Source organism: Thalassophryne amazonica, chromosome 20 (genome assembly GCF_902500255.1).
Source record: "Thalassophryne amazonica chromosome 20, fThaAma1.1, whole genome shotgun sequence".
In the NCBI taxonomy this organism is placed as follows: Eukaryota; Metazoa; Chordata; class Actinopteri; order Batrachoidiformes; family Batrachoididae; genus Thalassophryne; species Thalassophryne amazonica.
The window spans coordinates 63,878,711-63,894,520 of NC_047122.1; the positions used below are offsets into that span (position 1 = coordinate 63,878,711).

The 15,810-nt window shown below is 37.7% G+C and overlaps 1 protein-coding gene and 1 long non-coding RNA gene across 2 annotated transcripts in view; one reads left to right on the forward strand and one right to left on the reverse strand.

Moving 5' to 3' along the window:
• LOC117501674 (cytosolic 5'-nucleotidase 1A-like) overlaps positions 1 to 15,810 on the reverse strand; it is a 57,167-nt gene that overhangs the window by 40,443 nt on the left and 914 nt on the right. The gene's annotated exons all lie outside the window — the stretch shown is intronic.
• On the forward strand, positions 5,500 to 15,328 carry LOC117501676. The gene is made up of 3 exons (XR_004558060.1): positions 5,500 to 5,510; positions 7,013 to 7,018; positions 15,208 to 15,328. It is a non-coding gene; the product is annotated as an uncharacterized LOC117501676 (long non-coding RNA).

The following is a 15,810-nucleotide window of genomic DNA, read 5'->3' on the forward strand; positions in this document are numbered from 1 at the left end:
TGAGTTGTTTACAAGTCCAGAGATTGAAGGGTTGAAATGCCAGTCAGGGTTGATGTGGTTTAACATGCTTCTGCACTTTGGCAAAGGTATGCACTCTCTTCTGTGCCCCTACAGTTTCACTGAGACTCGGGTGTAGAACCTGGCAAGAGTTTATGGAGTCATGAGATCACTAGACATGTGTTTGGTGATGCTGAGACAATACCTTTACAGGAGAATGAAGACTCCAGTCTTTCCTGTCCAAGTGCTTCCTGTGTTACTGTGGTGACCAAAGGACATCTTTAGCACTTGATCCCTTCAGAAGATCCTTGTGTCGTACTGGAATGACTATGTGTCAACCAACGTTACTTTGGGAGACTCAAATGAGAAGTTTAACTTGCACTGTGGCCAACAGTGTTTTCGTCATTAGGCTCTGCCACTGTGATTGACACCTCAGATATGGAATGGTGTTAATCCCAGGATTAGTTTGGTGGAGGTGTGTGTTCTCTGAGTGCCCTTGCAGACGGAACATAACTTCATGGGAAGAAGTTTATGTCGGCGACGTTAATGTAGCATATAATTCATTAATGAAAATACTGATGAAATCATATAATAAAAATTGTAAATTAATAAAAACTAGTAAGAAAAGAGTAAATAAACCATGGCTGACTAAGGGAATAAAAAACGCTTGTGTAAAGAAAAACTATTTATATAGGTGTTTTTAAAAAATGCAAACAAAGGAAACAGAACACAGATACAAAAAATATAAAAATAAACTATTGACAATAATTAGGAAACAAAAAAAAAGATTATAATAGTGAACAATTAAATAAGAGTAAAGATAATATGAGGGCAACATGGGGAATTATAAAAAGTGTGATGGAAAGTGATGGAGTGAAATCAACTTTTCCAAATTACCTTGTCAAGGAAAATAAAGAGATATATGACATAAAAGAAGTTATAAATGAGTTTAATGATTATTTTTCAAAGGTGGGATCAAGTCTGGTAGGAAATAAACCAATAGTAGAAGATAAATAAAATTGTAAATACGGTCAATAGTATTTTGATTGACAATGTGGAAAAAGATGAAATAAGGAATATTGTAAAAAAAAAACTGTGTAAGCAAAAGATCAACTGACTATGAAGATTTAGACATGATGACTGTAAAAAGTATAATAGAAACTGTTATTGAACCATTCACTTACATTTGTAATCTGTCTCTGTCAACAGGAATTTTCCCAGACGAAATGAAAATTGCCAAGGTAGTCCCATTATATAAAAATGGAGACAAACATAATGTTTCAAATTACAGGCCAGTGTCATTGCTTCCACAGTTTTCTAAAATTATGGAAAAAGTTTTTGTGACAAGGTTGGATAAATTCATTGAGAAACATCATATTTTAAATAATGCTCAGTATGGATTCAGAACAAAACATTCGACAGCTATGGCAATTATGGAATTAACAGAGAAAATATCAACAGCAATAGATAATAAGGATTATTTTGTAAGTGTTTTTATTGACCTGAAAAAAGCTTTTGATGTTATCGACCATTCAAGATTGCTTCACAAGTTACAACAATATGGAATAAGAGGGATTGCACATCAGTGGGTAAAAAGCTACTTAGAAAATAGAAAACAGTTTGTTCAGATAAATAATACTAAATCAGAATTGTGTAACATTATTTGTGGAGTACCACAAGGGTCGGTACTTGGACCCAAACTGTTTATTTTGTATATCAATGATTTTGTGAATGTATCTAATGTACTTGGTAGCATTTTATTTGCTGATGATACAACATTATTTTACTCTGGATCAGATATACAAAAAGTAGCACAAGTGATAAATACAGAGTTGAAAAAAGTTAAATATTGGTTTGATATAAACAGATTGTCACTAAACCTTAATAAAACAAATTTCATATTGTTTAATGACAGAGTAAAAAAAATTATGTGTCATTAAAAATAGATGGAATGGACATTCAAAGGGTAAAAGAAGTGAAATTTTTAGGAGTCATAATTGATGAAGATTTTACATGGAAGTCACACATAAATTACATAAAAGAAAAATAGCGAAAGCCATTGCTGTTTTGCATAAAGTAAAATATTCATTAAATAGTTATGGATTATTAACATTGTATAATTCATTGATTGTCCCATATTTAATTTATTGTGTAGAAATCTGGGGATCAACATGTACAACTTATACACAACCTTTATTTATTTTGCAGAAAAGAGCTTTAAAAGTGATTAGCAACAGTCGCTTCAGAAATCCATCTAGTCCATTGTTCATTAAGTATAGGGTACTTAAATTTCATGATTTAGTTGATTTGAAATTATTACAAACAATGTACCAAGCGAATAACAATACCTTACCATTAAACATTCAAAATATGTTTGAAAAAAGAGTAAGTAGTTATAATTTGAAAGGCATAGAAGTCTTTAAAAAAAAACAAGATTCAGAACCAAGATAAAGGAACGGAGTATTGCAGTGAATGGTGTAAAATTATGGAACAACCTCAATAAAGAAATCAAAGAATCAAGGTTGCTTAAATTATTTTTAAAACATATTAAACTAGATGTATTTAGTAAGTATGAAACTATGAAATAAGTCAGTGGGCTGTGACAAAGCCAAAAATGTAATCTGTTAATAATGTTTAGAATGTTTGAAGTTTAAAATGTAATCTGTTAGGGATATAATCTTCTACATAATGGTTAAGATTATGAAATAAGTCGGTGGCATGTGACAAAGTCATAGAAATGTAATATGTTAAAATTATGTCCATTAATGATGCTTGATATTGCAAGATTGTATTGTAAAAAAGGGGCAGAAAATATAAGACTTGTTCTTCCAATCTGCTCCTTTTCATTCAGTGGTTTGTAATGTTTTGTTATTTCTTCTTTTCTGTTTTTTTTTCTTTTAAATTAATGAAATAAATATTTAAAAAAAATGTAACAGGCATAGAAAAGGATTAAACGTTCATTCACTGATGGAAGAACAAGGGCGTGTGAGGGAGCTGTAATCAGGGCAGTTAAATTGGCAGTTGAATTAGCCTAAAGCCACACAATAATGGATTTATCACCAAGGTTGAACACTGAGGTACACAGAGAGCCATTAGTGGCCTTACTCATGTGTTTGGAATACAGCACAATGTGATGGAATAAACCTGAAAACCTCGTGGATTAGAGGCAACTTATGGAGAGTACCAACCCATTGTCCTTAAAGAACAATCCAATAAATTACAAACTCATCCACGTTTTTATCCATAAACCTGAAGGAAAAAAAACCTCAACATTACATCTGTTCAAAGACACTGCAGCCATCGTACCAAGAAATAACCTCGTATTCATTTTACTTCCCAACCTACTGCATCAGCTCTGCCTAGTTCTGGATTTTGAATGTGGGCAAGACCGGCCTGGATATGTGGGAAAAATAAATCCCTAACATGTTGCCAAACAGCCAACAGGGTAACTTCGGTTCATATATTCATGGGCTGGGCTTTGGGTTTCATAGTGGATGGCTTGGGTGCAGGTACTAAAACGTACACCGTTGCACCATCAGTGGACCAGATATCACCAAACTACCTTCTAATTAATGGTAACAACACTAACATATATTTTAGATAATACTAAAAGTTTCACTCAACAGAAATACTGGAGCAACAACTTTTTAGATGGTCTGTCGGTACAATTAACCACACAGCAAGTCATATTATACCAGATATTTGTAATAAACAAGCAGTGGCGTTGAGTCCTCGCCGACATTGTTCTCACATGGACGACCTTCCTGTTGTGCTTTGACCTCCAGCCTGTCTCACTGGTAAACCCACCAGCCTGTTCCTGTGTTGTACGGACTGTTGCTATTCACTGTGCCAAACTCAACGGTTTGGTCTGCTGTTATCAAAATCTCTGAACTTTAACCATCAGCATGTTTCTGTGCTCTGGGGTCCCAGATTGTGTTTAGATCATTGCAGTACAATTTGGTCATGTTGGACCACATGAAGAATGATCTGGGACTTCATTGTTCAATATCATTGTGTAACTAAAACAAGGCTTTGAATCAACAAGTCAGAATCAAACCAACAATCAGCGTACATCACACTGCCTTCAGAAATCCTGGGACAGAATATTATATAATTAACCTTGTTGTTTCAACTAATACTCTGTGTTTTTATGCTGCTACTGCTTAAGTTTTAAATAAAATGTAATCTAAATTTAAAAATTAAATCTAGGAGGAGGTCTAATGAGAGGCATGGCAGGTCCTGCTGCTGAATGGGATACAACCACAATGTGCAATGATACTGCAGCATTAAAAAAAAGACTACTTTGTTTTCGAGGCAGATGAATGTAGGGGGCAGATAATGACATTAGCCCATTTTTCATTGATGAGACAATGTAGAGTATCAGCCTGCATGCAAAGTAACCATAACCTCCAGGGAACACAGGAAGTGATAATAATTAATGATATACACATAATCAATACTTGGAATTTTCTTGAAAATGTATATTTGCACATTTATGACAAATTCTGTTGCCTCATCACTAAATAACAATGACCCCCACCAATAAAAATAAATAAACTGGAACTACCACTGGTTACCATACTGTGCACACTTTAATATATTAATGGTTGAGTTACCTGAACTCCATAGAAATGTGTAGCATTTGAAATTAAGTAGTTTTTAATCTGCTGTCTTCACAATGAAATAACTGGCTGGAAAGTAACTCAGCAGCTCAGAAGACCTTTTTACACCTCACATTAATGGTATTTGTGCCTGCTTTTGATTTTTTTTTTTTTTTTTTTTTTTTTTGGCATGATGTCAGAAGCTGGAGCTGTTTGGAGCTGTTCCATGTTGATTTAGACTGAACTTACAGCGCCATCCTGTGGCCGCTCTGCAAACTCAGGGTTGGTTTTCCAGAGAGGATGAATATGAGTTGGACAACTGGAGAATGGACAGCACAGAAAAGGGTAAAGTTATAACAGGGTAAAAGAACAAATGACCTGAAATTGGAACGTTAATTTCATAAGTTTTGTTCTGCATCTGCCCAAATCTGATGATGGTGAGATCAAAATGATCTAACTGTGACGTCAAGTGTTTCTTGAGTTTCAAGAAACACTTGACGTCACAGCCTGCATTACCAATATTATATGATAGGGGATTAATATTATTGTTGTTATTACAACAAATATATTTCATCAACCATTTAGAAATTCCTTTCATTTTTACGGTCCCTCTATTTTCAAACATCGTGTACCAGGCTGGATGGTCAAGAATTGCTGGACACAAATGCACGGTTCAAACAAACAGCTCTGGTTATTAAAAAGGCTTTACTGGTGAGGATTGCAGAGGTCGGTACACGAGTAGGCAGTCAAGGAAAAGCAGCAGTACAAAAATCATCAGGCAAAAAGGTGTGGTCATTGCAACAGGTTGGAGGTCAGGAACACACAAGAAGGCAGGCAGGACTATGGAACACAGGTACAGAGCTGGAATGAAGGCACAAGGCACAACAAACTGGCAAGGAACTAACACACCCAGTGAGCTTATATAACCCCCACAAGTAACTAAACAAACTCAAACCCTGACAATGTGTAACTGGACAATTTACTGACAGCGGTTTAATGGCCTGGTCCCCCATTATTCCATGACAAGATGTGTACTGAGACCTCTGCCAAGACATATTCTAATCACAGCATCCCAAAAAAGAAACCGCAATACTGTATTCTATGTTTAGAGTCAGATAAATGATACTGAACCAATTGGATGGCATATTGCAATGCACATGGATAACAACTCAAAACATAATGCTAAAGCAACCTAAGGACTCCTCAAAGCAAAGGAATGGAGTATTCTTCAATCTTCACAGTCAGTTGACCTCAACCACACAGAGTATGATTTTGTATGTTTGTGTATTTGATCAATAGTTGTTAAATACTTGTGTACCCAACCATAGGGGTCATTTTGCACCACCTAATGGAAATTTTTAAATTTCAGGAAATTTTACTTTTTTTTTTTTTTTTTTTTGGCTTACGATTTTGAGTTTGGACATGCCCAGGTTCAACAGTTATAATAAAAACACTAAAATATTGAGGCAAAAATGTGATATTATTTGAAGTTATTCATTCTTTTAATGAATAACGTTTATGAATCAGCTATATATGGAACTCAGAAAGATGTCATATTACAGGACAAACTGAAAAATGCTCTGGCATTTGACACAACTGTTATTCTTATCTTGACAGTGGTGACATACACAGCAGGAATGACAGATGCTTTACAGGTGGAAGTGGGATTACTTGTTTGCATTAGTAAAGGACAGGTTGATAGACGAGATCAAATCTCCGTGGACTATCATGTGTGTGGATGACTTTGTGATCAGTAGTGAGAGTAGAGAGGTTGAGACCAGCCTGGAGAGATGGAGATATGCACTGGCGAGAATGGGAATGAAAGGAGGAGCAAGAGTGAGTACGTGTGTGAATTAGAGAGACTACCATGGAATAGGGAGGCTGCAAGGAGTAGCAATGACTGAGCATGCTCCCTCTGATACTGGCGAAGGTTGAAAACAATGACCTACAGACATGTTGCCCACACATTGCAATCAATTGGAGCAAGCCTGCAACCCATCACAATCCATATATATATATATATATATATATACGTATACACACATACAATATGAATAATGCTGCGATCAGCTGTAATATCATCCAAACAGGCAAGAACAAATAAATCATCAACCCATCACCCAACCAATCATTTTACAATTATACTAATTCTCAGCTGGTGATTGTAGAAGCCAGTGTTAAGCTGCTGCAGCTGTCTGTGTGAGCTGGTTTGTGAATGAAATGTGCCAGTCGCTGTCCATGGTGCTGAAAACCAGCACAACTGAAAGGAAGAAAAGGAAAAATTTCATCACTTGCTTCTGTAATTGGAGGTTCATGTCAAAGCATGTCACTTCACAGATGCATGCAAGCAGGGATGGAACATGTATCTGAGTGTGTGTTTAAATAAAGGTGGAGAGCTGTTTTTCCAGCTGTAGTTTATTGTTGAATCAATGTGGACACACGATAACTTCTGCATCATGTGGTGCAGTATTTATAAAGACAGGGTGGACGGGATGCAGTGTGATTTATAATAACAAACTGGATGTGGTGTGTGTGATTGTACAGTAACATACATAGTATGTAAGTAAGAAAATAGTAAGACCACAATGCTAATATATTTTACTCCATAATTTTATGTCATCCATCCGCAGTCAACTCACAATTAATCAGGCTGTTTTTATTTGTTTATTTATAATTACTTGGCCCAGCTGACACATTCTCCTCACACCACAAAAAAAAAACTTCAAATGCATGAACTAAATACATCCTCCTGACATTTGATCACATGTAATTTAGCTTATGAAAAGACACTTCTAACAGGACTTTGACCTTGAAAATTTTTCCCAAGGTAAAAATTTGTGGGATTGGAAACAAATGTTGGTGGAGGTTTGTGCTCAATGAGCATGGTGCTCTAGTTATATTTTTAGCAGGAAATGTATATGTACAATGTATATGACCATATGTACACTGTCAGTGTTACTTTAACACTGGTGATTTTACTGTGTAGAATTAGAATGTCTCAGAGTAAATGTACATATTGATTCATAAAGTCAAAGCTCAGTTGTAATGAGTCATGTCATTCTCTTCAGTAATTTCTCTCTTGCAGCTGAGTAAATGTGAGGCTGCCGAAACCAGAGATGAAATTAATGTCTGGCCAGGCTCATCAAATTTCACTGTGAATTATGACTGTGTGTTTTACACAAATATTAGTAACTATGCAGGTGTGTGTGTGTGCGTGTGCATGTCCCAGTTTTAGCCTCAGTGTGGTTACCATGACAACAGCATGGAGTGGTGATATCACTGCAGTAATGCGACTTCATTGTGATGTGGTGAGTCACACATTGAGCTCCTGTGTATGTGAGAGAGAGACAGAGATATAAGTGAAGTGAAAACAAAATGACAGTGGACGCCTCCAACATCTATCTGCTTTATTCTATATAACAAAATAATGACATTGTCTTTGTTCTAGGAGCTCAACAAGATTCAAAAACAAAATCACAGACAGGACAAAACTCACATTTACATGAACACTGTAGAGAAATGTTGCAGAAATATTTTATACATACATGTTACACAACTGAGCAGAAATGATTCCCTGACACACACACACACCCCATCCCCAAAAAATCATATTGTTGTGAAGACTGACAGCTGCAGATCTGTATTAGTAGATCATCACTTCATACTTTGATTTATATTTCTGTTTCAATATTATCTTCAGAATAAGCACTGACATTTAAATTTCTGATTGGACACTTGTTGCTACTGATAACTATTATGATTGTAATAATTATTAAAATGGTGAGTGAGAAGCCACGGCCAACTCAACCAATGTCAATAAATAGTCGCAATGTAACAAATGCCTCTTTCCATGAAAATTAGAGCATGTCTGGAGACTCTCTGTCATATTACCATCACTCTCCATTTAAATGTAATTATTAGAGTGGCATGTGAAACTGCACAGAAAACTCAGCCACTCTGCCAAAAATTATTACAACACCAGGTGTGACTCCATAGCTAAGGTAAGCACCGTTATAATAAAGGTTAACGATGTAACAAGTGCCTCTTAAATGAACATGAGTATGTCTGCAATTCTTCATCAGATAACATGAGATAACAACCTCTTTATCATTATACATATTTACAATAGTGGTCAAAATTGCACAGGAAACTCACCACTACTATAGTAACTATTACAGTAGGAGACACAACTGTACCAGAACCTTATCAATTTTAGTGCTGAAAATCCAAAGTAAAAAATTAAAATAATCTTAAAATCAAGAAAATGACATATTCCAATTCTTTACTGGGAAAACAAGTGCCATTTCCACCCAAACAAACAAAAAAAACAAACAAAAACAAAACATTTATATCGAAGGAAAGATGAGCTCGCTACACTATCAGGTGTTTGTGTTGTCTTGCAAGAAATGTTGTTGCATTGCAGATTGTTCTTCAGCAAGTCACTGCTGTATGAAATAACAGTAATGCTTATTAAGTATTTAATCTGGCACAAAAACATAATTGATGTCCATATATAAAAATAAATTAAAAATAATCTGTACACATTCATCATTTCATTGAAGAAAATGTAAAAGGAATCTATCGAGTTTGTCTTGTTCATGTTCATTTTGTTGATCATCACACAGCCTGTAATCATGCTAAGTAGCCAAACTAACTGTGTGAAGCTCGTCATACTTGTATTCTGTAAAGTTTACATTTTACCCAGTATCTATGGGTAAATTTTGCAATTTGTATTCAAGTTACAAAAACACTGCCAACAATGTCAAATCTGTGGTTTTACTCCTGGACATATTATAGGCGTATAGCTTTAAAGCCTATATATATATATATATATATACTCAACAAAAATATAAATGCAACACTTTTGGTTTTGCTCCCATTTTGTATGAGATGAACTCAAAGATCTAAAACTTTTTCCACATACACAGTATCACCATTTCCCTCAAATATTGTTGACAAACCAGTCGAAATCTGTGATAGTGAGCACTTCTCCTTTGCTGAGATAATCCATCCCACCTCACAGGTGTGCCATACCAAGATGCTGATTAGACACCATGATTAGTGCACAGGTGTGCTTTAGACTGCCCACAATAAAAGGCCACTCTGAAAGGTGCAGTTTTGTTTTATTGGGGGGGATACCAGTCAGTATCTGGTGTGACCACCATTTGCCTCATGCAGTGCAACACATCTCCTTCGCATCATCCGTGAAGAGAACACCTCTCCAACGTGCCAAACGCCAGCGAATGTGAGCATTTGCCCACTCAAGTCGGTTACGACAACGAACTGGAGTCAGGTCTAGACCCTGATGAGGACGACAAGCATGCAGATGAGCTTCCCTGAGACGGTTTCTGACAGTTTGTGCAGAAATTCTTTGGTTATGCAAACCGATTGTTCCAGCAGCTGTCCGAGTGGCTGGTCTCAGATGATCTTGGAGGTGAACATGCTGGATGTGGAGGTCCTGGGCTGGTGTGGTTACACGTGGTCTGTGGTTGTGAGGCTGCTTGGATGTACTGCCAAATTCTCTGAAACGACTTCGGAGACGGCTTATGGTAGAGACATGAACATTCAATACACGAGCAACAGCTCTGGTTGACATTCCTGCTGTCAGCATGCCAATTGCACGCTCCCTCAAATCTTGCGACATCTGTGGCATTGTGCTGTGTGATAAAACTGCACCTTTCAGAGTGGCCTTTTATTGTGGGCAGTCTAAGGCACACCTGTGCACTAATCATGGTGTCTAATCAGCATCTTGATATGGCACACCTGTGAGGTGGGATGGATTATCTCAGCAAAGGAGAAGTGCTCACTATCACAGATTTAGACTGGTTTGTGAACAATATTTGAGAGAAATGGTGATATTGTGTATGTGGAAAAAGTTTTAGATCTTTGAGTTCATCTCATACAAAATGGGAGCAAAACCAAAAGTGTTGCGTTTATATTTTTGTTGAGTGTAACCAGTGTGCAAAACCAAACATTTTAAATGCACGTTTTAAAAAAGAAAATCTAAGCAAACTGCCTATTTTACAAAAACTGTCACCCATCATAACGTTTTGTCACTGTTGTCTTTGTCTTTACATTATAACATTCAAGAACATCTATAGAATTAGAGGTTGAGCTGCACAAAAATACTATACTGAACGTGCATCCAAAGAAAGCTCCATTATAGCAAAATGATAAAGATAATGCTGGTGACAAAATCTCATATTTCAATGCTGCCCCCTACAGGGCAACCATGCAATCCTGACTGTCTGATTGCTTTGTGACTATTGATTTGATAACTTTAAATACTGGCTCAGTTCACCTCCACACACATTAATTAACTTTTTATCACTGAGATACAGGAGTATTTATGGCCTCTATTTCCTGTAATATGCCAACAATCCTGAAAAAAAAAACCCAGGAGCCATCCTTAAACACGACAATCCACATACAGTAGATCAGATCATGATCCAAGAGGATCTGGTGGAGGAAAAAAAATGCATTTCCCATCTTGTCACTGAGATCAATATCTGCTGACAAGGAGGCCATCAGGCTCTAAAATATCAGACGGTTCTTTGAACAGGCTCTGTGCAACAATTAATTTATTTTCCTTTTTTGTAGACACCAGTTTGTAGTTTTCAGATGAGTCAGCAGAATGGGTGTAAAATGTATATTATATTTTTAAATGACTGCAAGGTCAAGGATTCATGTCCAAAGAATTGCCCGTGCACTGTCACCTGTTCCCGAAAACTTCATATAAAAACTACAACAGTTAATTGTAGTGAATATCTACAACTTAATTTATTATTAGCCATCTCATTTCTTTACAGCAGGGCTGGTGGCCAAGTGGTTAATGCGCTTGGTTTCAGTTCAGAAGGTTCCAGGTTCAAATCCCACCCCTGCCACATTTCTCCATGTAATGTGGAGTTGCGTCAGGAAGGGCATCTGGCGTAAAACTTGTGACAATTCAACATGCAGATCCACCTTGGATTTGCTGTGACGACCCCAAGTGCAAACAAGGGAGCAGCCGAAGGGACTTACTTTATCTCATTTCTTTACAGATTTAGTAGGAAAAATATAGTTTTTTTTCCTCCTGATCAAACATAAACAGATCTATATATAGATAGATATAAATGCCTAAATAGATCCTTGTCATTTGATTGATGGTTTGTATGCAGTGTTGTCAAAGTAACTTTAAAAAGTTACTTTTTTTAGTTGCTTTATACAGTTATATCATGCAGTTACTTCATTAGCAGCTTTATGCAGTTACTTTATTAGAATCTGCTGAAAATTTACAACTAATATGTAATGTAACTAATAAGGTAACTAGTAATCTAACTTGGTTACTCTTAAGACTGAGCAATCAGCAAAATAACTAATAGTTACTTTTCTGAGTACTAAATCTTAAAAAAAAGTTAGATTATGAGTTACTTTATTAATTACATTCAGCATCTACTGCCAATTTGTCCACAGCTGCTAATGAAGTAACTGTAAAATATAACTGTATAAAGTAACTAATGAAGTAACTTTTCAAAGTTACTTTGGCAACACTGTATGTCATGTGATATGGATCATTCATCCCATTGGCCATCCCACTGACTGTGCCAATTTGGTTCCATACATTTTATACCATTGCACGCCACCACCACAGCATGCTCACACTGTGACAATGGTGCATAGCTTAAAAACAAAGATGGTGGGGTTTGTTTTATTGACATGCTCATTCTTGTAACACAAAAAAATTGAGTATGGCGTAAGCTGTCTGAAGGCATTTGCAGTATTTGCCAGGACGTCTCTACCTGAAGTACAAGTGCTGTCCGATTAAGAGCTGTTACAGTTTTTCGCTGGACTGAGGAAAGCACATGGCAGTCTGTACACAAAGAAGTGAATGCACGGCATCAGGTACAAACTACAGTACATCTTCAGGATTGTTAGGCATTATATAAAACAAATAATGAATGTTTGTTCATTCATGTATTGGAAAGAATATTTCATTCAGTGTATATATATATACTCAACAAAAATATAAACGCAGCACTTTTGGTTTTGCTCCCATTTTGTATGAGATGAACTCAAAGATCTAAAACTTTTTCCACATACACAATATCACCATTTCCCTCAAATATTAATCACAAACCAGTCTAAATCTGTGATAGTGAGCACTTCTCCTTTGCTGAGATAATCCATCCCACCTCACAGGTGTGCCATATCAAGATGCTGATTAGACACCATGATTAGTGCACAGGTGTGCCTTAGACTGCCCACAATAAAAGGCCACTCTGAAAGGTGCAGTTTTGTTTTATTGGGGGGGGGGATACCAGTCAGTATCTGGTGTGACCACCATTTGCCTCGTGCAGTGCAACACATCTCCTTCGCATAGAGTTGATCAGGTTGTCAATTGTGGTCTGTGGAATGTTGGTCCACTCCTCTTCAATGGCTGTGCGAAGTTGCTGGATATTGGCAGGAACTGGTACACGCTGTCGTATACGCCGGTCCAGAGCATCCCAAACATGCTCAAAGGGTGACATGTCCGGTGAGTATGCCGGCCATGCAAGAACTGGGACATTTTCAGCTTCCAAGAATTGTGTACAGATCCTTGCAACATGGGGCCGTGCATTATCCTGCTGCAACATGAGGTGATGTTCTTGGATGTATGGCACAACAATGGGCCTCAGGATCTTGTCACAGTATCTCTGTGCATTCAAAATGCCATCAATAAAATGCACCTGTGTTCTTCGTCCATAACAGACGCCTGCCCGTACCATAACCCCACCACCAACTTGGGCCACTCGATCCACAACATTGACATCAGAAAACCGCTCACCCACACGACGCCACACACGCTGTGTGCCATCTGCCCTGAACAGTGTGAACCGGGATTCATCCGTGAAGAGAACACCTCTCCAACATGCCAAACGCCAGCGAATGTGAGCATTTGCCCACTCAAGTCGGTTACGACGACGAACTGGAGTCAGGTCGAGACCCTGATGAGGACGACGAGCATGCAGATGAGCTTCCCTGAGACGGTTTCTGACAGTTTGTGCAGAAATTCTTTGGTTATGCAAACCAATTGTTTCAGCAGCTGTCCGAGTGGCTGGTCTCAGACGATCTTGGAGGTGAACATGCTGGATGTGGAGGTCCTGGGCTGGTGTGGTTACACGTGGTCTGCGGTTGTGAGGCTGGTTGGATGTACTGCCAAATTCTCTGAAACGCCTTTGGAGACGGCTTATGGTAGAGAAATGAACATTCGATACACGAGCAACAGCTCTGGTTGACATTCCTGCTGTCAGCATGCCAATTGCACGCTCCCTCAAATCTTGCGACATCTGTGGCATTGTGCTGTGATAAAACTGCACCTTTCAGAGTGGCCTTTTATTGTGGACAGTCTAAGGCACACCTGTGCACTAATCATGGTGTCTTATCAGCATCTTGATATGGCACACCTGCGAGGTGGGATGGATTATCTCAGCAAAGGAGAAGTGCACACTATCACAGATTTAGACTGGTTTGTGAACAATATTTGAGGGAAATGGTGATATTGTGTATGTGGAAAAAGTTTTAGATCTTTGAGTTCATCTCATACAAAATGGGAGCAAAACCAAAAGTGTTGCGTTTATATTTTTGTTGAGTGTATATAATAAAAAAGGTAGTCAGCTGAATTTTAACATTCCTCCTCAACCTTGCCATGTTGTCTAAAAGTTGATTATGCTGAGGGTTAGGGTTATTTTGAGTCTAACCCTAACCCTCAGTATGAGCATTAAAAGAGACGTCATCTTTCTAAATTTTCAAAACCACTTTTTGTGAAGCTAAACATACACCAGAAATCCAAGGAAACTCAATTTAGAGATGGAGCAGCTCAAATTGAAGCAAAGCAGTATGACATAATGGCCACACTCAACATTTCATGTAAATACTACTATGTCAGACTGGCTTCAGGGACTGTGACATAAACTCTAACCTGCTATGCTGACTACAAAAAACAAACTTTTAAGAACTATATTCATGCACAGAGCCTATTTTATACACGCCAGACAGACATACAGTTCATTCCGGCATGAAAGCAAAAATGATAAACATTTCATAAACACAATAAAAACATGAATATTTCACTTTGTGTCATTTCGGTTTTGGTATTAGTAATCTTCCACACACAGTGGTGCTGTGCAATAGTTGTGATGAGGCTTGATGTTACATATATTTCCACCGGTTGGCGCTGTGACACATGACTGCTGTTATTTGTTTTATCAGCGACATTCCTGAATATTATGTCACTGCACCATGTGATGACAAAGCAGAGGTGCGATGGCAGGCAACAGTGCGACAAAACGAAACAACATCTCACGTACCGCAGAAAACATAGACGGTAACCAAGCGGACCACCAAGGCAAGTGTGTGTGTGAATCTTAATACTCAGTGCCCCGGCATGACGGTTTACACTTCAGTTTTACAAAGTTAAACAAGGCGGAGGCATCCCTCCATACACAAATGATACAAATACACATACAAAACAGTGAACATTGTATAATGCAAACACGTGGCATTCATCAAAAAAATTAAAAAATCGCACAACATTGTGCTCTCTGACGCTAACACACATTCGTTCTTCCCACTCATCAAAACTGAGTTCAAGCTAGCAGTATTACAGTACATTACATTTACATTTTGTGTGTGTTTATATTCATACATACAATTACAGTTGTATTATAATGTACATCTTGTTTTTTTTCTGTACAGTGTCACGAGTTTCGTTCATTAGCTGGGGAGGCACATCTTCACCGACTACGTGAGGGGTTCATCTGCAAAGCTTTTTAACATGTGCAAGATCAGGGAGTTCATTATAAATCTGTATTATTATCTACAAATCTTACTCACCAAGTTTGTGGTACAGGTTTTTCCAAGGGTACCTTCACCCTCAGTTTTTAGTGATTCAAAGTACTGATTCATTTGCTGAATCAGTGCTCCCTAGCAGTGAATCATTTTCTGAAACTCGTATTCCAAAGCTCACTCTGATCCCCGTCTCTCTACATAGAGGGCCAATAACTGTGTACCAACCCAATCTCATGCCATTTCGTGTTGACATCATGAAAAGTAAATTAATCTATGGTTCGTGCTCCCGTCACAAAAAGTGTCACATTTTCATAACAGGGGCACAATTTCATTTCGTGATGGGAGCACAAAATGCAGGGTGACAGAGGGGTGGGGGTCTAAGGGGTTATGGTTAGGGGTAGAGTTC